This window comes from Notechis scutatus, chromosome 2 (genome assembly GCF_049901735.1).
Source record: "Notechis scutatus isolate UNSWTSFEM ecotype Mainland chromosome 2, rNotScu1.2, whole genome shotgun sequence".
Taxonomy (NCBI): domain Eukaryota; kingdom Metazoa; phylum Chordata; class Lepidosauria; order Squamata; family Elapidae; genus Notechis; species Notechis scutatus.
Genome location: NC_142010.1, coordinates 29656086 through 29679742, shown reverse-complemented (window position 1 = coordinate 29679742; position 23657 = coordinate 29656086). Strand labels below are relative to the sequence as shown.

The window sequence follows — 23657 nt, the reverse complement described above, 5'->3', positions numbered from 1 at the left end:
TAACTACAGTGCAGGTGGCCAGATTCTGCATAGCAGTACTGAGAATTCATCACAAACATTTGCAGGAATAGGGTATGCCTCCTCCTCCTCCTCCTCCTCCTCCTCCTCCTCCTCCTCCTCCTCCTCCTCCTCCTCCTCCTCCTCCTCCTTCTTCTCCCTATTTTTATCAAATGTAGATGCAAAAAAAGTGCTGCTGAGTTTTGTCCAATATAGACCCTTAGATTTTGAAGCCATGATGTTCCTCTTCTGCCTGGACCTTATTTGCCTTCAATCTTTCCCTGGAGGATTAAGTGATGTATGCCGTATTTTTCCAGGTATTGCATCACATGTCTGAAATATTCTAGCCATCGCTAGACTAGGGTAGGCCTAGTCTACTGAAAATAAGGACTAGTGATGACACAAGTTGACACCCCTGGTGTAGGGTCTCTTGCTTGAGCAGCGGGTTGGGCTGGAAGTCCTCCAAGGTCCATTCCAACTCTATTATTCTGTCTATCTTTTCTCTGTTAAAACATGATCTATTTGCTAACTCCACCAAGCAACTGAATTGCAATTTATTGTTTCTTTTGAACAATATCTGAACTAGCTCTTTGTTTTTAGATCCTTTATTAACCTCAACTCATTCTGAGGTTTAGCTTTTGTGATGAAAACTTTACAAATCCAGGCTCCTTGTATGGATTCCTCTCTCTTTTTCAACCCCCTTATAATAACGACCTTTTGGATTTTTCACTAGGCCTTATTTTCAGCCAGATTGAGTTATATGACTCCCTCCTGTTTTTTTCTTTGTTGAAAGGGATTGCAATTTTGCTTTTGGTATGGCCTTTTTTTTTTTTTTTAGACAGGCTAATCAATCTTTGAATTCCTTTCTTCAATTAGCTTTGTCTTCCTTGCAACCCTGGTTCTCTCTGTTCCACGCTTATTCAAGTGTGACACCATTAGTGTAATATAATCAACTTATTCCATTGTTTAATGCACAACATAGTGAAATGTAGCAGCCAGTTTGGGCTCCGTATCAGAGAGCGTTTTTTGTAGGACACTAAGCCAAGCCTGGCAGTAATTATAATTAATCATCAGTTCAGTGCCAAATAGTGTAGCAAATTGCAGACAACTACACTTTGGTGGTTAACCTCCATTTGGCCAGTATGCCAGTTGCTGACTGAGTGATATTGCGTAAGTTCTTTAAAAAGCCCGTGTTTCTCTTAAGTCTTCCCTTCATACATAAACCATAATATGAGAGAAAGAAAAATAAGATTTTTTTTTCAACAAGCTTTCATCTTTCTTCTTTTGATCAAAAATTCTGTATAATCTAGCTTGATGTCATAATACTTGCTTCAGTCATATGGTCATAATGTTTGAAATGTGTTGAGAAAATGGGTGTGATTTGTGAAACCAAAGAGTAAGCCAAAAGCAATATTTGAACATAATTATATTCCTTTTGTTAATGGAATCTCTGTATATGTCTTTCCTGCTATTTAAACACTATCTAAATTAGGAGTCAGGACCTGATACTGTACCAAATGTACAGGTGGATATTTCTTCTATCTCATCCTGGATGATTTATTGCCAGCTCCTTCAACCTCTTAATCTTTGAATATGATAGATTTAAAATCCCATGGTGTTCCAATAATAGTGCAAAAGGGCCATTAAAAACATCATGTTGGAATATACCAGCTAGGTTATTATATGAGTTGAAGGCTCCAAGATCCAATCAATGAGAATCTTTACTGGAAAAGAACCACAGAAGGAATTATCCTGACATGACACCAATGATACTCTCTTGGTTTTGAGTTTATTTGGAATCAGCAATATTTCTACATTTAATTCAGAGTGTTTATATGCCCATCCAACTCACATACTGGGCAGCGGAACAAAAATGATCAGCAGCAGATGCAAACCAGAGAAGAAAACAAAACATAGTATCAACAGCTAATAAAAACAATAACATGCTCAGCAGAACTAAACTATACTATAGAGCCCTTGGTAAACTGGGTTGTTTTCTTGCAGACCCAAATTACTGGTAGATAAAACCATCAAAGCTAGAAGGGAGTTGGGTTTGCTCTCTGTTGATGTAAAGTAGCTTGCCTGCCATTGTTGGTGAGAGTGTTCTTGGTATTCCTTCACTGGACTGTTGTTTGTTATTTGTTTGTCTCAGCTGGTAGTTTCTTGATTGGGATATTGTTTGCTTCTCCATGGTTCGTTTAGTGTCAATCTCTGCTTATCTATAAGGTGTTGATTGCTAATGAGGAGGTGTTTTTATCGTTTTGTTTCCTTTTTGACTCTTTGGTTGTCTCTTTGAATAGATACTATACTACAAAACATCCAGTTGGAACTCTCCTCATCCTGACCCCAAGGCCTGAATCCTATGAGACAAACTGTCTGCAGAGAATTATCACTCTGATATGATGCCACCTGTCTCCTGTTTACACCTCACTCATTTCAGCAGCTCCAAGAAGATTCCACTTTTTGCACTATTCAGGTGACCCTGAGGACACAGATTAACCTGCAGGTGACCCCAATGACCCTCAGAAAGAGTGCTAATGAACGACCAGATGACAAGGAGTATAAATCCTTCCATTCTCTGCCATTTAGTCAGAACTGAAGAAGCTTCTTGGATGAGGAGCGAAACATCTTGAAGGAAAAAAATAAAGTCCAGTTGCCTTTTGAAAAAGGACTTTTGAGACAACCATGAGCTGGACGACTGAGAATCTACAGAGATATATTACTCTGATAGATGGTGAATGGTCATTGTTCTATAGCAGGAATCCTCAACCCCTGGGCTGCGGCCTATTGAGAATTGGGCCATGCTGGCCAGAGAGCACATGCGCAGCTCAACTTCTGTGAGCAGTGGGCCAATGGGCACTCATGCATGTGTGTGCCAGCCCGCTGGTTGCGCAGGTCAAGCTGCGCGCATGCATGCCAGCCCACCACTTGTGCAAGGGATGTCTGCATGCACGCTGCCCCACCACTCACACCAGTTCCCCTGGGTTGCCAAGCCACAATGATTGGGGACTGCTGTTCCATAGGAATGAGATTATTTCTATTTTCCAGGTATAGCTCTCCATCCTTAGCGAATTCTGCTCTGGTGTTTTTCTTCTGATCATCAGGCATATTATAGGCAGCAATTGAAGTATAAAAACCTCTTTATTTGGACTCTTTCCTTTGGATGCTTTCATTCTCTTTTATGGGACCAGAGAAGAGGTTCATTTGGCTACATAAATTTCACAGCTCCTGTAAACTTGCCCTATCCATCTTAAATGGAAACTTATTAAGATTAAGTACCTTCTTATGGAGATGTATTGAAAAGGCTTTTGATGTGAATTAATTCAAATTTGATTCAATTAAAATATAAGGGAGATTGAAGTACTTCTGTGAAAAGGAAATGAAAAAGGAATTCATCAAAAGAGAGTGGAGGTTTTACACATATGAAATCATTAAGACCACTTTGATATCCAAGGACTAGATAGAAAAGAACTGATCGGAGGCATAGGGCAACTGGCAAATTATTCTCTGGATATTTTTCTCTTTTTTCAAAATATAGTTTTATTGCTGTAAAAGCACAAGTAGTATATTATATTGTGTGGCTGGTAACATATTTATATAGTAATTGTTAAACTAATATTTATTTATTTTTACTTTTAAATGCAAATATAAAAGGAATTTATATCATGATTGCCTATGATTTCTAAAATGTTAATGTTGATAAGGATAGCGTTGTTTAAATTTTACATCTAAAGCTAAATGTGATGTTAAAAAGTAATTTCAAAATAATTAAATTATTTGCTGTATATAAATAATTATAAGGAACGCGGTGGCTCAGTGGCTAAGATGCTGAGCTTGTCGATCAGAAAGGTTGGTAGTTCAGCGGTTCGAATCCCTAGCGCCACCTAACGGAGTGAGCTCCTGTTACTTGGCCCAGCTTCTGCCAACTTAGCAGTTTGAAAGCATGTAAAAATACAAGTAGAAAAATAGGGACCGCTTTGGTGGGAAGATAACAGCTTTCTGTGCGCTTTTGACATTTAGTCATGCCGGCCACATGACCACGGAGACATTTTCGGACAGCGCTGGCTCTTTGGCTTTGTAACGGAGATGAACATCAGTGGTGGGATTCAATATTTTTACAACTTGTTCTGTGGGCGTGGCTTGGTGGACGTGGTAGGGAAAGGATACTGTGAAATCTGCAGTCAGAGGTGGTATTTGCCGGTTCTCTGAACTACTCAAAATTTCTGCTACCGGTTCTCCAGAACTGGTCAGAACCTGCTGAATATACCACCTCTACACCACCTCCTAGAGCTGGAAATGACTAGCACATATGTGTGAGGGGACCCTTTACCTTTTTACAAATAATTATATCACATGCTGTCCTAAGCATTATACTTAAGGTCTCCCCTGTATTGCTACGTATGTGTGTGCATAGTAAAAAGAAAAGAAAAAAGAAATAACAAGAACAGAAAAAAAGAGAAAAGAAAAGAAAAAGGGGAAAAAATAAAAAGCTGTTTCATATGCCTCTTCTAATTTGTAGTGTTTATAAACAGTTAGGCTTTCTAAACCATTTATGTTTGTATTTATGTTTGTCATGCTGCACAATATATTGTGTAAATGAGAAACCCTCTTGCTTGAAGTTGGTTAAAGTTCTATTGGAAGATGAATGCAACTCCCTCCACCCCATTTCCAATATGGATATCAAATCCATATCTCAATATGGATATCATAAAAGATATCCAATCCCCTGTTCTGCTAGGAAAGAACAGAATTTAAGTATGTCACTAGTAGTTAAAATATAACTAGATTAAAACTGAAAAAAATTATACTCATACCAGCACCGATGATATGACGTAGTTTGGGTCATGAAACATCTGCAAGGAAACAAGGAAGCTCAGAGAGCACCAAGGACCCCTCCAGAAAATATCCTTCTGTTGATATGGGCAGAAGTGAAATAAACATTGTTGCTGTAAAGATTATTATGTGCACTGTCAGCAATAGCAATAGAACTTAGACTTATATACCATTTCATAGTGCTTTACAGCTCTCTCTAAGAAGTTTACAGAGTCAGCCTATTGCCCCCAACAATCTGGGTCCTCATTTTACCCATTTCAGAAGGGTGGAAGGCTGAGTCAACCTTGAGTTGGTGATATTTGAACTGCCAAATTGCAGGCAGCCAGCGGTCAGCAGAAGTAGCCTGCAGTACTGCATTCTAACCACTGCGCCACCATGGCTCTCTTTATGCTATTACCGTATATACTCGAGTATAAGCCGAGTTTTTCAGCCCATTTTTTGTGCTGAAAACCCCCTCGGCTTATACTCGAGTCAGATTCCCTCTGAAAAAAAAATGGTGTGGAGCTCTGGAGCTGGGCAGCCGCCCTGCTTCCGTGTTTCCTTTGCAACTTTTAAGCATGGGGGTAATTGGAAGCAGAAAAGTTCTTGCATGAAGATATATTGTTTTTCTTTTTTTAACTGTTTTTAGGGGGAGACCCACCGCCATGTGAGAATGCTCAGACACGAAATCTATCCGCCCGAAAATAAGTGTGTGTGTGTGTGGGGGGATTTTAACAGAGGGAAGATGTAGGGAGAAGGCAAAAGCTACGGAAGATCCTTCAGGGGAAACTGAGGGGGAGACTCACCCTTGGTCCAGATGAGCCCCCTTCCCTGCCCCTAAGGAAGCAGAGGCAGCCAGCAAGGGCAGGCAAGCCCCACTTTACAGACTCCGTCCGTCCTCGCTCCCACCCACCCACCCACCCAAAGCCACGAAGTCCCCCAATCACGCAGCCCAGAATCGCCTTCCCTCGGGCAGCAACGACGCCCGGTGTTTCCCGAGACAAGAAGCTTCACCGTGCAATGAAAGCGCCCTGGCTCTAGGCTCTAGGCTCAGAAAACAACGCGAGCTGAGGTCGCCGGCTCCGCTCAGCTTCGTTTCCTCAGCCCCAGCTGCTTTCAGTCCACTCGGGAGGAGGGGAGGAGGTGGTGGAGGCTGCTCGCGTTGTTTTCTGAGCTCTAGGCTCAGAAAAACGCGAGCCGAGGGTGGGTGGGTGGGTGGGAGCCAGGACATTGACTTTAAGCGCAGCCAACCAAGTGTTTCACAAATACCAGTGGGACCTCCAGTCCACCACCACCCCTCCCTCTTTTGCCTCCTTCCTTCTGATCAATCAGGTTTTCCCAGTATTTGCTCACAGCTGCGTGCTAGGCGTTGAACGCGGGATTTCTGATTCCCCTTACACGCGCGTGGATATGCCGCGGGCGTTTTCTTCCAAATGCCCCACGGGCAGAGAACACTGACTTTCATGATAGTGAGATCATTTCCCAAATTAATTGATTCACTAACCCAAAGAAGAAGATGTTGATGACAGTGGGAGGCAGGTCACTTCCTTGCAAAAGAAAGCCGTTTATGATCTCTCTTCTCCCGCAACAGTCAAGCCCTTTCAGCATGCGCGATCGCCCCGCCGCTTTGCACCTTGCAAATGCAAAAACCCCGGATTTTGCATTTGCAAGGTACAAAGCTGCGGCGGCAGATCACGCGTGCTGGAAAGGGCTTGACTGTATTACGGGAGAGAGAGAGAGAGAGATCATAAGAACGGCTCTTGCTTTTTTCTTGCAAGGGAGAGAGTGACTCCTGCCTCCCACTGTCATCATCATCTTCTTTGGGTTAGTGAATCAATTAAAACTTTCATTATAGTGATATCGTTTCCAAATTTCCCTTAAATCAGGGAAGAAATCACAAAAACCTTTGGACTGAGAATAAGCCTGTTCCTACGATGCCATTTTTGTTCACTGCAGTGTGAAAAGTGTGAAAAACACACTTCTTTTCTTCATCTTCTTGTTCCCTATTTACTGGTCTCTTTCAAAGAGGAAATTGTGAACATCAAACTTATTCTCAACTGTCCTAGTGAAAGTTTTTATTGGTATCTATTTTTATTTTTGAAATTTACCAGTAGCTGCTGCATTTCCCACCCTCGGCTTATACTCGAGTCAATAAGTTTTCCCAGTTTTCTGTGGTAAAATTAGGTGCCTCGGCTTATATTCGGTCGACTTATACTCGAGTATATATGGTAACTTTACACATGCATTTAAGGCATGCATGTATGTATGTAAATATGTATGTACATATTTATTTATTTATTTATTTATTTATTTATTATCCTACTTTTATTACTTTATAAGTAACTTAAGGCAGCAAATGCATCAGAAATGTATTTAATTTGTGTATGTTTTGTCTTAACTATTTCATCCTATAATCATTTCTCCGTACAAATTGACAATGTTTTGCTATTTATTTTCTTTGGTTTTAAGTCAATATTACACATCTGAAATTGCTGTTTATTTTTGGATCCACCATTGCCATCATTTCAGCCAAAAAGAAGCTGGTTAAAGATCACTTTTGTAGAAGCCTCAGAGCTAAGCTGTACTAAGTATTATTATTTTTTAACAACTAAAGTTGATTTGGGACTAACTACATTCAGAGCAACATGGTATTTTTGAAAATGCTTTCATCAGAGATATTGACAATCAGGAGAAAAAGCTCTAATGTTATTCTTACTGCATTTTGCCTGACATGGGGCTCTCTTAAGCCATTCAGAAGCTTCAACAGATCCAGAATGTAATGACCTAGGCAGGGATAGGCATTCCTTGGTTTGTCCATGTGACAACCACACTTTGAGAGCTTCACTGGTTGCCATTTTGTTTCCAGGGACTATTCAAAGTACTGATTACAATAAGCTATAAAACTTTATATGACATACGGCCTGCTTGTCTCCAGTTGTGACTGCATGGCTGGTTTAGACTGGCAGGGTGAATGTGCTCTGAATCCCCTTGATTAAACAATGTAATCTTTTAAGATCCAGGAAGCGTGTTTTCTCTGTCACAACAGCTATCCTTTGGCATGAGGTTTCTCCTGGGTGGCCCAGCCATGATGGCATTCCTGAGGGTCTGAAAGACCTGGCTGCTCTCCGAGGTGTTAGGAATCTCTACTGCAAACTTGACATCAGGGTTGTGTTTGACCCTGGGGGGCCAGGGTGGGCATGATCAGGGTGGATGTGGCCAGCTCTGCGTCACTCATGTCAGAGGCACCTGTGGTGGTCCAAGTTCTCTGCCAGTGAAAATGGGCTTCCAAACTCTGTTTCAAGCTGCGATGGCCTCTTGCAAACCTCTGCCAGTGAAAACGGGCTCCTGAGCTCTGTTTCTGGCTGCAACAGCCTCTATCAGCAAAAATGGAGCTTGTGAGGACTTCACTGTTTCCAGGGCAGTCTGAGATGCTTAGATGTGGTCCATGGGCCTTGAGCTTGACACCGCTGCTATACTGAGTGCTTGATATTGGTTTTATATTTTAACTGGATCCACCATCTGTTTACTATTTTATGTAGATGGTTATTTTTATATCGTCTTGTATTGTGAACTGCTCAGAATCAATTTGGAGTTGGGCAGACTTTTTATTCTTTTTCTTTACATTTTCTTTTTCTTTTCTTTATTTTATTTTGATCATTATATTGTGTGTTCAGTAGAACCTCTGGTCACGACCATAATTTGTTTCATAACTTTGGTCACAACCCGATTTGGTTTTGACTGTAACGCTCCATAATTTGGCTTCTTTAAACTTTTGGCCCCTCGGGGTTAGCTGCTCTGTGTTTCTTTAAAGGTTCAGGTCATGACCAAATCGGGTTGTGATCAAAGTTATGGGGCAAATTATGGTTGTGACCAGAGGTTCTACTGTAGTTTGGTTTAATTGCATGATTGCTACCATATTCTTTTTGTTTGTGCCCTGGTTGTTCATATTTCACTATATATTTTTTTAAATTGAAAATTAAAAGCAGAATGTTTTCAGAGCAGAAATGGCATGACACAGTATTGATATTGGGACTGGCTGGGTCGCTCCATTTCAAAAAAAAGCATCAAATGTACTAAAGATAAGAAAATCATAAGATAAGAAAATAAAGTAGGCATAATTGCTAATAAAAGGATGTCAAACTCATTGCTCAAATATGACTTAAAAACAGAAAGAAAGAAGAAAATCTAAAACAATCCAATCAATATTATGGTGATCCAATGTATGTTGCCAACATAGATCCAGATTGTGTTTAAGCTGAACATTTCCATGGCAATGTGCAACCCATGGTCAACTCAACATCAAAAGAACATGTCGTGCTAATTGTAGGAGACAGGAATGCTGCAGCCTGAAATCAATAACATCTGGAATCAGAGGAAAAATGCAGCATAAAATGATGCAGGAGATAAACTGAGTTCTGCTAAAAAAAATTCAATAGGTATAGCAAATATCTTCTTTACAACCTCTAAGATTCCAGATGGATTGATGCAGGTGTTGCCTGAAGAAGTCTTGCCCTCATTAAATACAAAACAAACAAAAACATCGCAACATGCAAAAAGAAGCAGAAAGGAAGAAAGCAAAGACAACAAAGCAAGAGGAGAAATGTCCAGTAAAATGCTAATTTCCCCAGAAGAACTAGAAGAGACAATGAGTTTCTAAACAAACAATGCAAATATATTTAGAACAACAATCACATGGGAAGTGCAGGAGAGTTATTTAAGAAAATTTCAGAAATCAAGGAAATTATTATGCAGCTTTGCATTATGCAAATAAAGAAATTATCTTTGTCTTATGCAAATGAAACCAAGAAAGAAAATATAATGAAGAGATGCCAGAAAAGATACAGAAGAACCATACAACAGCCCCCCAAATCAAGGATATGTATGAAAATCAGATTGCTAAACCAGGGCCAGATATTTCCCTCAAGTCAATTTAAAGGGCCCCGTAAAATAATGCTTACAACAAGGCATAGAAGTTGGAAAAATAGCAGCCAAACAGTTAAAACAAAAAACCTTGAAACCAACAAAATGTTAAAAAGTTATGGTATATATGTAGTTACTTACCAAGCACATCTAAATTATATCCAGGTAACCAAAACATCTTTACAATCCCCAAGGCATGTCACAACTTTTGAACACCCCTAATGTTTGGAAATTGAAAGTTGAAAAATTTGACATGCCCTACAATGCACAATGATGTTATTAAAGTGTTACACAAACAATTTGTAAATGGGCATGGAAAAACACAGCAGTGGCCAAGAGACTGGAAAATATCAATTTATATTCCAATACCATGTGGAGTAGCACAAAAGAATGTTCAAAATACCAAACATGTATTGTACATGCTAGTAAGACAATGCTCAAGATTTTGCATTTGAGATTTCAATAGGTCATGGAACCAGTGTAAAAGTTGAATTTAGAAACAGCAGCGGCACCTGAAATCACATTGCTAACATTTAATGGATAATGGAAAAGACAAGGGAATAACCCCTTCTCCTCAGCATCCTCTGAAAGCAAACACCCTCCCCCCTCAACCCCTTAATTTTTTCCTTCCATAATTATGACTGGATAGCCACCCTTGCCATTTGAAGAATTTGTATAATGAGCAGGAAGCAGCAAAGTGGAATATGGCAGAAGTAAATGATTTAAATTTGGGAGAAAAAAATGTTCTCTTATTTATTTAACTTGTTCTAAAAAATACATAATAAGAACTGCTGGAGTGGCAGAAATAGAAATTGGAATAAAAATAGCTGGAAGAAACATCAATCAAGCGATAGCCTGATAGTACCACTTTGAGAGCTGGAAGCAAAGATTTAAAAGTTAATGGAGATGCAATTAAGATATAGCCATTTCTGTAGTTATTTCAACAGGAAATAGATCCAAAATTCAGTTCTTCTGGGAGCAGACATTGCCCATAAAGTAGCCTTAGGAATGAGTGATGTTAGGCATCTAAGTAATCTTTCTTCTCTCCTACTTTCCTTAGCTCCTGAAGTCACACTGGGCAATCAAATGTATCCTGAAGAAGCAACGTCCACATGAAGAAATGATACTAATTCACACAGTCCCTGATGAGACAGAAAACCACAGCAACTCAGCTGCATTTGTGCTGTTGAATACAGGCTGTCACTGCCAGTATTGACCCAAAATCGACAGCACAAAGAGCAACAATTTGCTAAAAACAAGGAAAATGGACTAACTGGGGCGGCTTATTGTAGCACAGAACCTTTCCGTCCTGGGATCACCACATCTTAAGAAATTATAATCAAGTGACCTGCGTGAAATGAAACAGCAAATTCTGTTCAGTTTCCTTCACCATAATCGCCCACACCCCTAAGACTTCCATCCAGCTGGCACCGCTGCAGGCAGCCTTAATCCTCTTTTCACAGTCTGAAGTTCTTGCACCTTTTAATTAAAAAAAAAAAATATTGTAAGAATTGCCATAGATTGGCAACACAAGCACAGATGCCTGCAGACAAAATGAGCCTCTTGTGTATTTGACACAATAGCAAGAAAGGATTTCCATCTCTATGGATTCTGCATGCCACATCCAACACTACTGTATTCCAAAGAAGTGATTAGAATAGTAGAAGGGAAGGTTTGGCAGATGACAATTGAGCAATCAGCTTAACACTTTGCCTCATATATAACTCTACAAACATATATTCACGCACACCAGACACATACTCTGCTGGAATCTGGAAAGCCATAAAGTGAATGCCATTATGCCTGGAGTGTAGAGAAATATCTGTGTTGTGAGGAAGAGAAGGGGCAGAAGATACATAATGAAGTTAAATGATCCAATTATGATATTTTATGCTACTTGTAACACAAGACATAATACGTATATACTATGTGTGTGGGTGTGGATGATGTCTGACTCTCCTCTCTCTGGTGGAGTGGTACAGACACACACAGGCATTCACAAATTTATACTAGGTCAGTTTTCCACAATCTGGATTCTATCACAGCGCGTGGGTAGCGATTTTCACCATTGTTGTATTTGTTGGCTGGGGAATTCAGGAACTTGTTATCTACACATCTGCAGATGATTGCCCAGAATTGGGATGGCTGTAATAGCTGATAATCTCACAGTTGTCAGAAACTTCCTTCAGACACTGCTACCCTGTGAAGATCCAATATGTTACAGTGCTTCAACTGAGATCAGATAGCGGTAGGTTCAAGCCCCAGTTCTGCCTTATCATGATATCAGCATCTCCGGGATATTTATTTCAAGGCATTTTCAAAGCTTTCTCACACCTCCCCCAAGTGATCCTAAAGTAGTTTACAAATCTCACTAGGAAGACTCTTGCTGTTGTAAACCTCCATGTTTATAAACTTTAAAAAAAAAAGATTGGTGAGGAAATGAAGAATAAATAAATAAACTTACAAGTGAAATGTCTATGGAGATTCTCAATCATCCAGGTCATGGTTGTCCCAAAGGTGCTTTTTCAAGAGGCAACTGGGTTTTCTGCTTTTTCTTTCTTACGTTTTGCTTCTCATCCAAGATGTTTCTTCAGCTCTGACTGGATGGTGGGGAAAGGATTGGATGGTAGGGAGTGGAGAAGCTTCTTGGATGAGAAGCGAAACATCTTCAAAGAAAAACCAGAAAGTCCAGGTGCCTCTTGAAAAAGCACTTTTGGGACACTACAAATGAAACATTCCCTAATGTTATCGTTTTTTCTTTCATGATCTGCATGGCTGGCTGGGGAATTCTGGGAGTGGAAGTCCACACATCTTCAAGTGACTAAGTTTGGGAAACGCTGCTTAGAGATTTCATCAATGAACCCTATAGTGTTACTTGAAGATATTCCTTCTTTTTGCTTCTGAAATTGAAGGATTGTTTGTCCCTTAACTCAAATAATTCTTTTTTCCTTCTGAGTACAAATAACATGTGTGCCATTTAGCTAATTTTCCTTAGGCTGCTCACATGAATTTCACAGACTAGCCAGATTAGAAGGCGGAACTTTGATTTTTGACTTGCAGTAAATTAAATTCTCTCTGCATGATTTTTTGTCTTTTACACCTTAGTGAAATGGTTCTCCAATTAATCACAGTTTGGTTCCTCTTCCCATATACTATGACATCTAAATTCCAATAACTAAAAGTGAAAATTTTAACAGGAAGCATTGATGTTCAAAGAGTATCAGCACTAATTTGGTGGTGTCTTTTGACTGCAGTTATTCACTCCGACTAGGTTAGATAACTTCAGACTTTCAACTTCAGGAATGAAGTGAGGGCAGGGTTGATCATTCTATCTATAGCTCCCTGTCAATCACACAATGAATGACAGAATAAACACCATAAATCTTTAAAGAAAGAATGCTGCAGAGTGGCTAGCATTATGCCAGTAATAACCAGCATTCCTTCATCATGTTTGTTACTCCCATGAACGTTCAGTCTGTGATCAATGAAAACATGAGAGGATTGTGGGCTCTGGACAGAAATTCTAACTTGAAACATTAATTGCATCCTTATAGACTAACATAAAAGCAGAATGCATCAGGAAAAACAAACAAGTGGTTCTGTTTTTGAGTAATTTCTTATAGGGATTTGGAGATTCTAATATAAATATTATAAATATAAAAATAGTGGTGATTCAGTAGTGGATAGCAATACTGGCATTCCTTCTTCATCAAGAAAACTCTGAATGTTGTAAATTAATGGTACTCTGATATTACAGATACATTGGATATTAGAGATACATTGCTATATAAATAACAAGAAAAAAATCAAGGAAAGAGTCGGTCCACTAAAGAGTGAAGAAGGCAAGGAAGTAACAGGCAACAGACAGAAAGCAGAACTGTTTAACTCATTCTTTGCCTCTGTCTTCACGCAAAAAGAAACTATAGCTCAACCCACCATAAACATAACTGTGAAAGACAGACCAGAAATAAAAGTTAAAATAAGCAAAAAAATAGTAAGAGAACACCTGTCTGATCTTGATGAAAACAAATCACCGGGGCCTGATGGATTACATCCCAGAGTTTTAAAGGAGCTGGCAGAGGTCATCTCAGAACCACTGCACCATATCTTTCAAAAATCCTGGAGCACCGGGGAACTACCAGAGGACTGGAAAAGAGCTGATGTGGTTCCCATCTTCAAAAAAGGAAAAAAAAAATCAGACCCAGGAAACTATAGACCAATCAGTTTAACATCAATACCCGGGAAGATACTGGAAAAGATAATAAAAAAATAGATCTGCCAACATCTAGAAACAAAGTAATAACTAGCAGTCAGCACGGGTTTGTTAAGAACAGATCATTCCAAACCAATCTTTTTTCATTCTTCAACACAGTGACTAAATTAGTAGACCAGCAAAATACTGTTGATATAATATATTTAGATTTCAGCAAGGCATTCGACAAAGCAGACCACAACCTACTTCTTAGAAAGCTAGAAAAAAGTGGAACAGATAGCACCACCACTAGATGGACTCGCAACTGGCTGGCAAACCGTACTCAATGAGTAGTCCTTAATGGGTCTAAGTCTACATGGAGGGAAGTAAGCAGTGGGGTGCTACAAGGTTCCGTCTTAGGCCCAGTACTCTTCAATATCTTCATTAACGACTAAAGATGAGGGAATAGAAGGGGAACTTACCAAATTTGCAAATGATACTAAGCTGGCAGGAATAGCTAACACCCAAGAAGATAGGCTCAGGATCCAGATGGATCTTGACAGACTAGAACACTGGGCCATATCTAACAAAATGAAATTCAATGTAAAGAAAAGTAAAGTCCTACACTTAGACAAGAAAAACCAAAAGTACACATATAGACTGGGTGAAACCAGGCTCAATAGCAGTAACTGTGAGAGGGATCTTGGAGTCTTAGTGGACAACCAGCTAAATATGAGCCAGCAGTGTGCAGCAGCAGCCAAAAAAACAGCTAATGCAATCCTAAATTGTATTAACAGAGGGATACAATCAAGATCAAGGGAAGTACTAATATCACTCTATAAAGCCTTAGTAAGACCACACCAAGAGTACTGCATCCAGTTTTAGTCACCACTTTATAAAAAAAGATGTCGAGGCTCTAGAAAAAGTACAGAGAAGAGCAACCAGGATGATTAGGAGACTGGAGGCTAAAACATACAATGAACGGTTGCAGGAACTGGGCTTGGCTAGTCTAGTAAAAAGAAGGACCAGGGGAGACATGATAGCAGCCTTCCAATATTTGAGGGGCTGCCACAAGGAGGAAGGGGTCAATCTATTTCCTAAAGCACCTATAGGCCAGACAAGGAATAAAATGGATGGAAACTGAACAAGGAGAGATTTAACTTGGAAATAAGGAGAAACTTTCTGACAGAACAATCAACCAATGGAACAACTTGCCCTCGGAAGTTGTGGCAGCTTCATCACTTGAGACTTTCAAGAAGAGATTGGACTGCCATTTGTCAGAAATGATGTAGGGTCTCCCGTTTGGGCGGTGGGGGGGTTGGACTAGATGACCTAGGGTCCCTTCCAACTATGACAAGGTCTCTTCCAACTATGATTATCTGTTATCTGTTATCTGAGTTAGGTAGAGTATTCCAGACATTGACCACTCTGTTGCTAGGCCTGTTCACAATCGAAGTGGGCAAGGAAGCCATGAACGTTTTGAGCAAAGCGTTTTAATTGTTTAACTTTGGGGAAAGCAGATGTGTGCATGTATCTAGAAGCACTGTTTTTGAATGTGGTTGAGTTATTGCTAATTCCTCTGTCAGGTTTACATTTTAATGTCTATTAAGAAGTCTTCCTCAGACAAGCTATGCAAACATGTCAAAACAATTTACAAAAATAGTTCAGAGTCTAATACGTGTGCTAGCTCGCAGTAGCATAGTGTCTAAGCCAGCTAATCTCTAGCTGTATGTCAGTTTATTGTTAATTGCTCTCATGTATTCTTAATTTTGCAGAATAATTACAGAGAATTTTGTGCTGTGGCATGTTCCTTATGAGGAAGTGAGAAGGATTAACCCCATTCCCCTTTTCAAATTTGATCAGAAGTATTAATAGATTGGATCTGCCTGTTCTTTTTATAATCTTGTAGAAGAGGACAACCCAGCTTTCTCTAGGATGTTGTTAACACCTGTAAAAAAATCTACAATAATTAAAAATAGAGTAGTTTTATAGGTTTTAGTTCCTTTGTTATTAGCCTTGGGCAAGAAATGTGAAATCAGTTAATACAGTTCTAGGATCTTTAGTATCAAATGCTTTGACCCTGATAAACACTTTCATCCTGAACTAAAGAAAATTTCAATTACTTCTAGATGAAAAGGAAGAAGAAGAAAAAAAACAAACCAAAGCAATGTTGGGGAACATTGCTCAGATTCAATATTTCTTGCACAAAAGGAAAAATGAATGCCAAACAATGTAAAAAGGCTAATCAGTAGGACAAATCTGAGAGAAGCCACTTCCCTTGTGTCATTCTCCACAACAGAAGAGGTTAGAAAAGGCACACTTGGAGGCTATGCATCAGAATTAATCAACCACATGGCGAGAAGCAGGATGGCCCCTGAAAAACAGAAAAAAAATAAGAAGAGTGAGGAAAAAGGAAGTTATAGGAAGGCAATGTCAAAGCTGAAAATGGTCCAATTTTGCATTGTACGTAATACTTGAAAATAAAGAATTTGGCTGGGCTTGGAGTACAAAGGTAGTCATAATTTGCTTTGTTTTGGAAAGCTGGTCTATTATAAGTTTCAGTAACATATGACGAAAGTGAATTTACTTCAGGTTTTATCTTCTCTTTCAGTTGTCCAGGGCTGTGATGGTGCCATCCGCAATACCAGGGAGTTTGGGGTAAGTTAAAATTTCATTTTCTGAGTAATCCTCAATATAGATGAGGCAATCTATTTTCTTCTCACTATGAATATTCAACAATGCAAAAATTATTCCATAGGATGTTTCAAAGCAAAAAAGTTATGTCTTAGTAGTTGGTTGCGGAGGAAAGACATAGCTATTCCCAACTATTCAGGATACTACCATCTAAATTCCTGCACCAAGCAAGATATGGGGTGCTCATATTGCAACACTGGTCAAAAGGGCCCAGCAGAGATTATACTACCTGAGACTTCTCAGAAAACAACAACTGAATGAGAAACTGCTGGTGACAGTTCTGCCACTGCACCATAGAGAGTATTTTAACTTCCTGCACCTCTGTATGGTTTGCCAATTGCACAGTGGCAGATAGGAAAGCACTCCAGAAGGTTAATGCCATTGCCCAGAAGATCATTGGTTGCCCTCTCCCCTCTTTGGAAGAGCTTTATAGCTCTCACTGCCTTAAGAAAGTTCAAAACATTCTCAAAGATCCATGTCAACCTGGGAACCCTTTTTGAACTATTAACATCTGGCAGATGATACAGGATAATAAAAACAAGGACAAATGGGCTGAAAAACAGCTTCTATCCCAGGGCAGTAGCTCTTTTGAATTTTGCTGTATAGTGCAGTGTTGGTGCACTGGTGTCGGGGGTTTTCAGTTCAATGTATGGAGGGTGAAGGATGTGTGTTGGTATTTTATTTTCAATGTGCACTGAAGATGGTGTTTGATTTCATTGTACAAGGTGCAATGACAATAAAGTAAACTAAAGAGGATGCACTAGAAGAGTTTACAGTTCCATATTTATAACTCAGATACAATTGGTTCATGGTAGTGAACTATTTATCTATTATCTTTATTCAATTTCGATGATAAGAGCAGGCTCCTTTTAACATTTGGAATTTCCAGTCTTGGAAATTTTCTGTCATTGATTCTAGCGTGGGTGGCATTCCTCAAGGCAGAGTTGGTGTACAATTTGGAGGTTGTCTCAGTTCCTCATTGAGGAGGAAATGGAATCTGTGACCATGAAGATCTTTGCACAAATGCATCTTGTGTGTCTGTTCCTGAATCAGTCAATCATGATTTAATCATCTCTCGTTTGTGTTATTGCAATGCGCACTCTATGTCCTTGAACAGCATTTGGGAATTACCATACAAGAATACAACCATGGTAAATTCACATAATACCATTGCTTCACTGAGTCTCAGGAGACCTTTGAGAACACAGGATCTAAAGCCAAACATGGCCCAGAGCAAGTTATTTATAAGACTATCTCAAATTGTTGTTCCATCAAATCTTGCAGAGTAACCATGGTTCGTGCATCTTTTGTGAAACAATGTCTTCTAGTGCAGCATAGGAGACATGTTGTCTCTGTCACTGAACCTACCCTAGGGAAGAGTCTTCTTACTGAGAGTCAGATGGCCCTGACCCTCTTAACCTTCTCTAGAGTCTTGAAGATCTAGATTTTTGTTCAAACATTCAGCCAGGATGTTAATTGAGCTGAAGGTACTGAAGTTGGTTGGGTTTTTTTTTAAAAAGATGATTAGGCATTTAAGTCACATTGCATTACTTAAGTATATTTGGGGGCTACATCCATTTGAAAGCTCGTGTGAATCTCAATCTGACCAAAGTTAAATCAATTGGTCTATGATTCAGGATAATGTATGAACCCAGCTAGGAAGATTGTACAATATTGCTGTCCTTTCTGCTTTTTCTTAGTTCAACATTAAATCTTTCTTAAACTATTTATTTGCAAGATAGAAATCTCTTTAATTTGCTTATTATTTTAGCACCCTAAGCTTTGTTCTCCTCAAATTAATTGGTTCCCCCCCCATTCAAAATAAAGATGCATTTGAATTCAAATTTGGAGAAATTTTTGAATACAGAAGAAATTTTTGATGTCCTAGCTGAGCCTACATCCCTAATATGCCTTGCTGGTTTCCCATTCTAAAGTTAACAAGATCCGACGTTGAGCCCAGATGGGTTCTGAGCCCAACAGTTTCAGCTACGTGCTGCTACCTGATGAGACATTTCCAGATGTTTCAGTGGAAGCAACACAGCATAGAGGGGTGGAATTGAGAGAAAAAAAATCCATTAATAATGGCCTAACTGGAATATGTAGCAGCTGCTGATCAGTCTAAACCCAGGGCTTCTAAAGGAAAGTGGAAATTGCCTCATTGCTTAAGCAAAGTATAACCATGATTTTAGCCACGCTGCTAATATGAAGGTGATATTTATAACATAGGTTTATCCCTAGGCTGAGATTAACTCACCGAATGGTTTTTTTTTTAATTCGCGTTTCAACTTTAAAAGGAAGAACCCTGCACGGACAGTCTGGTTCTTGGGGTTGAAGACAATCATGCTCTCCCTATTTCCTTCTGTCCTGCTCTTTTACAAGCCGCCAAGTTTGCATCTGAAAAAGACCTAATATGAATTGCAAGAGGAAACAGGCAGGAGCTCTTGACACAGTATGCAGCAAAAAAATTGCAAGAGATCACCATGGCAGCAACATGATTGAACAAAAAGACTCTCAGTCATCCATATTATCTATTTTTTCTCCGGCAGAATTTCTTGCTATCCTTAGCCTAAATAAGCCAGCTATAGTAATACCTACTCTGCAAACCATCAGCAACTCTTTGGGTTGTGTTAACTATACACATAATGCATCTCATAATATTGTCCTCTGGGCTCCGTTCTTGACCTGAGCTTGATGCATCCCAAAATCTGAGCAGAATTGAGCACACCAAAGTGTCCCTACTCCATCATTATGGAAGGAAGCAGTAGGGTGGGACTGCCAAGTACTGTAATTGTGCACTTGCTCATTTCTGGAGCTCTGCCAGACAGAACTTCTTGGAAGAAGAGATGCTCCTCAAACTCATACTGCAAAAGAATCAAAATGCTTTGAATCTCCACTTGATCACTTGAAAGATTTTCCTGAAACCCTCTCCCCTTGTGTAAAATTTTGCTACACTTCTCTCCATGAATATATTCATTCTGCACATGGAAAAAAAAAACTGTACTCAATGGCTGTTTCAAAGAAGATAATCAGGAAAGAACAGTCCGTGGTCCTTGGAACATCGAATGTATATTTGGAACATACAGTAGTACTTGTTTTATACCTTCTGAGATCTCTGTGACCGTATAAATTCCCTTCATTTTTGATCTAGAAACATTGGGAAAGATTTCGGTAAAGGGTCCTTGGTGCTCTCTGAGCTTGCTTGTTTTCTTCCAGATGTTTCATTACCCAAACTATGTAATCTGATGATGTTATCTAGTTTGGGTAATGAAATATCTGCAAGAAAACAAACAAGTTCAGAGAGCACCAAGGACCCCTCATTGCAACCCTAGGCTACAAATATTCTCCTTTATTAGATTACGGTAAGCTCCTAAAATAAGCTTACTATTATGAATAAGACAATGAAACTACTCTAAATGTCCTTCCCACAACGAAGCCAGCAAAAAAGTCATGCCTTGCCTATGAATAGTTACCAGCCCTGCCCATTATATATTATTACCATCATTACTATGGTCTTTATCACTCAAATTATATAGCTCTCTCCCCCCCCATGAAAAATTGCCCATCTGGCTTCTAGTTCATTTATTGCTCCCCCAAAGGCAATTAAAAGTACCTTCTGTGAACAAAGCCATAATGGCCCTTGTTTGGTTGGCTTGCCTTGGCATTGTATGAATTCTGCCATTTTGGGTTGTAAAACTTACTTTATGATTTGGCATGATTTTGAAGCTCAACTAGCAATGGCACATAAACTATGGTATGGCAAAACACAGTGTCAGGGTTCCCACCAAAGCTCTAATCAAATCATGAGGCTGGAGCCAAACTTCAAAAGAAATCCCATTATTTATTAGGAGCAACATGTCAGTACTTCTGCTAATGAGGCCAACTTTGCCTCACGTAATTTACGGTGCACCTATGCCCTGTTTCCCTCCCCCCCTCCCCCCCGGGTGTCATAAATCACATTCTCCAACCGGAGCATCTTAATGGTTGGTGTGTCATAAATCACGTTCTCCAACCAAGGACTTTCCATGCCCCTCCAACTGGATCAGTAACCTGGGAGATGCCTTGATGAGGTATGCGTGGAATGTACTTCCAGGTTGTTGTTTTTTTTAATTTCCATGCTGCTCCTTCAGGGTTCCCTCCTCCCTCTGGCAACTCAAAAGGAGGCCAGGAATGCTTTACGAGTTGACACAAAGCATAAGGAAAACCAAACTAGTTATTTTCCAAAGATTGTAAGGTTATAGGTTTACTTCAACAGAGACTAAACTAGCTCAGCATGGAGGAACTGCAGAGGTGGTATTCAGCAGGTTCTGACCAGTTCTGGAGAACCGGTAGCAGAAATTTTGAGTAGTTCTGAAAACCAGCAAATACTACCTTTGACTGGAGATTTTACAGTATTCTTCCCCTGTCACTCCCACCAAGCCACGCCCACAGAACCGGTAGTAAAAAAAAAAAATTGAATCCCACCACTGAGGAACTGTATATTAATCTGTACATGTCAAACTGTCAAGAGGACTGATGACAAGCTAACATCTGTAAGAAGAGAGAAATGTAGACCCAGGGTAAAGTGAAAGGGATTATAGATAGGACAATTTTATTTCCTTTTTCTGACATGGAATGTTAAGCAAATCCCTGCATCTGTGAAGCAAATGTGGTGTCTGCTATTGCTGGAAATCAGCTCGGAAAGTCACAAATGCCAATCACATGACCCTGGAACACTGTGAACATAATAAATATATGCCAGTCGCCAAGGACCCAAATGTTGATCATGTGACTTTAGGAAATGCGAAGAGATCAGTAAAATGAGGACCCAGATTTTTGGAGAGAAATATGCTGATATTTGTAAACCACTCAGGAAGTAGTGCAGTAAAGCACTATGGACCGATATATAAGTCTCAATGCTATTGCTATAAATTAGTTTTTCAATGTCATTGTAACTTCGAACTGTAAATGAGTGATTGTAAGTGCTATCTGTATGTAGACTTGGGTTACTGGATTAGTTGGGATATGAAATAATAACTAAGTAACAAAGCCAAAGCCATTGTGAAAATACTAGACTTTAAGGAATGTTATGAGCAGGTCAAGGTTGTCTTTACTCAAGTACTAGCTTTATACCCATGCTTCACTACGAAACTATGTGATCAGGCTTACTTTTTGTGGAGGAAAATAAGGGGGAAAATTGTGCCTCTGCCTACCAGTATCCATTCATCGGCTAGTATCCTGTCAGTGTGTGAGAGAGTTGAGGGCTGTTTGGAAACTGAAACATGGAAACTGAAACAGTATTTGCTGTATGAGCAAGAAGGAGACAGCAAGGAGCCTGGGCGTGGCTTAGTTCAACTGTTATGTACTAAAGCTGGTTGCTGCTGTGAAACTAAAACTGAAACTGAAACTCCTCTCCTCTGCTTGTGTTCTGCATTTGGAACAGATTTCTTTTCAGGTGGGGAGGGGGAGTAGAACTCCTTAGCATCGTGTTAAGCGTGTTAATAATAATATACAAAATACTAATGCTCTGATGGTCACTTCAAAAAATCCTTTCTTAGTGAGCACCTAGAAGCCAAGAGGAACATATGTGCCAAATTTCAAGTTTGTAGGCTTTACTGGTTCTAGAGATTTTGTGATGATGTGTGAGTGGTATTTTGCTTTTATATATTTGTTGATGTAATTCCCCGTTAGGAGAATGAGCGCATACAGGGAGACGTATTTGAGAGGAGTGTTTGAATAATACACAGAGTACACAGATACACTGTACAGTAAATGTAGGTTTTTACTTCCAGAAAGGTTTAAGCAAAGTCCAAAATAAGCAATCCAAAGTCATTCACAGGTAAAATCAGTCAGTTTTCATTCAGGGATAATCCAAACATCAAATTCCAGTGTCAAAAACAGTTCAGTATCAGACTTACATTACATCCAGTAATATCAGTCAATTAGAAGAAATGGAGCAACAGCAATACTTTCCAACAGAAGGAAACAGAGATACACTTACACTCTCATCTGAGACTCAGACTAAAAAACCCAGGTTTCTGGCTCCATCTTATGGCTGTTTGAGAAACCACACTCAATTGCAGTTTTTAGCATGCTCTTAAAGAGACAGTATTAAAATGTCTATCCTGGTTTATATATTTCTAACCCAAATACCTGTTAGGTGACTTATATTCCTAACAATATTTATAGAAGATTTCAGGATGCAGTTCCAAGCAGTATGAGGTAGTACACAAGACTGAAAATAAAATATTCTGTAAACATTTCTGTAAAACATTCTGAGCAATCTCATAACATCCCTAGATTTGCAGTGCTTTCACCATTATTGCTGGTCACTTAACAGTTCATTAACAAGCACAGATCATTTTCTCCCTGATGTTCTATTCCTAACTTATCTTTCAGGTCTCCCAAAGGTGCCCTCGTTGTCCCTGTAACTGAGTCCTTCCATCTTGCTGTTGACCATCTTCTTCCTTCCCACTTTCCCCAGTATTAGGCCCTTTTCCAGAGAGTTGGGTCATTGCGTGTTTCCAAAGCAGGATGATTTGAGTTTGGTCATTTATTCCTAAAGGGAAAACTATGGGTTGATTTGCTTAATTGGTTTCTATGGAGATTTTCAGTCATCCAGGTCATGGTTGTCCCAAAGGTGCTTTTTCAAAAGGCAACTGGTTTTTCTTTGAAGACATTTCACTTCTCATTCAAGAAGAGAAGAGAGCTGAAGAAGCTTCTTGGATGAGAAGCGAAAAGTCTTCAAAGAAAAACCAGAAAGTCCAGCTGCCTCTTGAAAAAGCATCCTTGGGAGATCCATTGGTTTATTTTCCTGGCTGTCCACAATATCTCAGGTGTCTTCTCCAACTTCAAAATTTAAAAGCACCAATATTCTTTCTCTCCTGCTTTTAAGTAGGATAAGTACCCTTAAGCAGTGAGCACATATTTTTTAAAGCATTTCAATGCCAAGTGATGTTTCAGTAATATTAAAAAAAAGTAATTATATCAATTCTGCACTGACTCCCCCTCATCACTTCTGTTACATTGAAGACTTCCTTGCCTTGAAATGTCTAACTATGTCTAC

General features: G+C 39.5%; 1 protein-coding gene across 2 annotated transcripts in view; it reads left to right on the top strand.

Annotated features, from left to right (window-relative positions):
- Positions 1 to 23657, top strand: part of FHIT (fragile histidine triad diadenosine triphosphatase) — a 964256-nt gene that overhangs the window by 446709 nt on the left and 493890 nt on the right. The window lies entirely within an intron of this gene.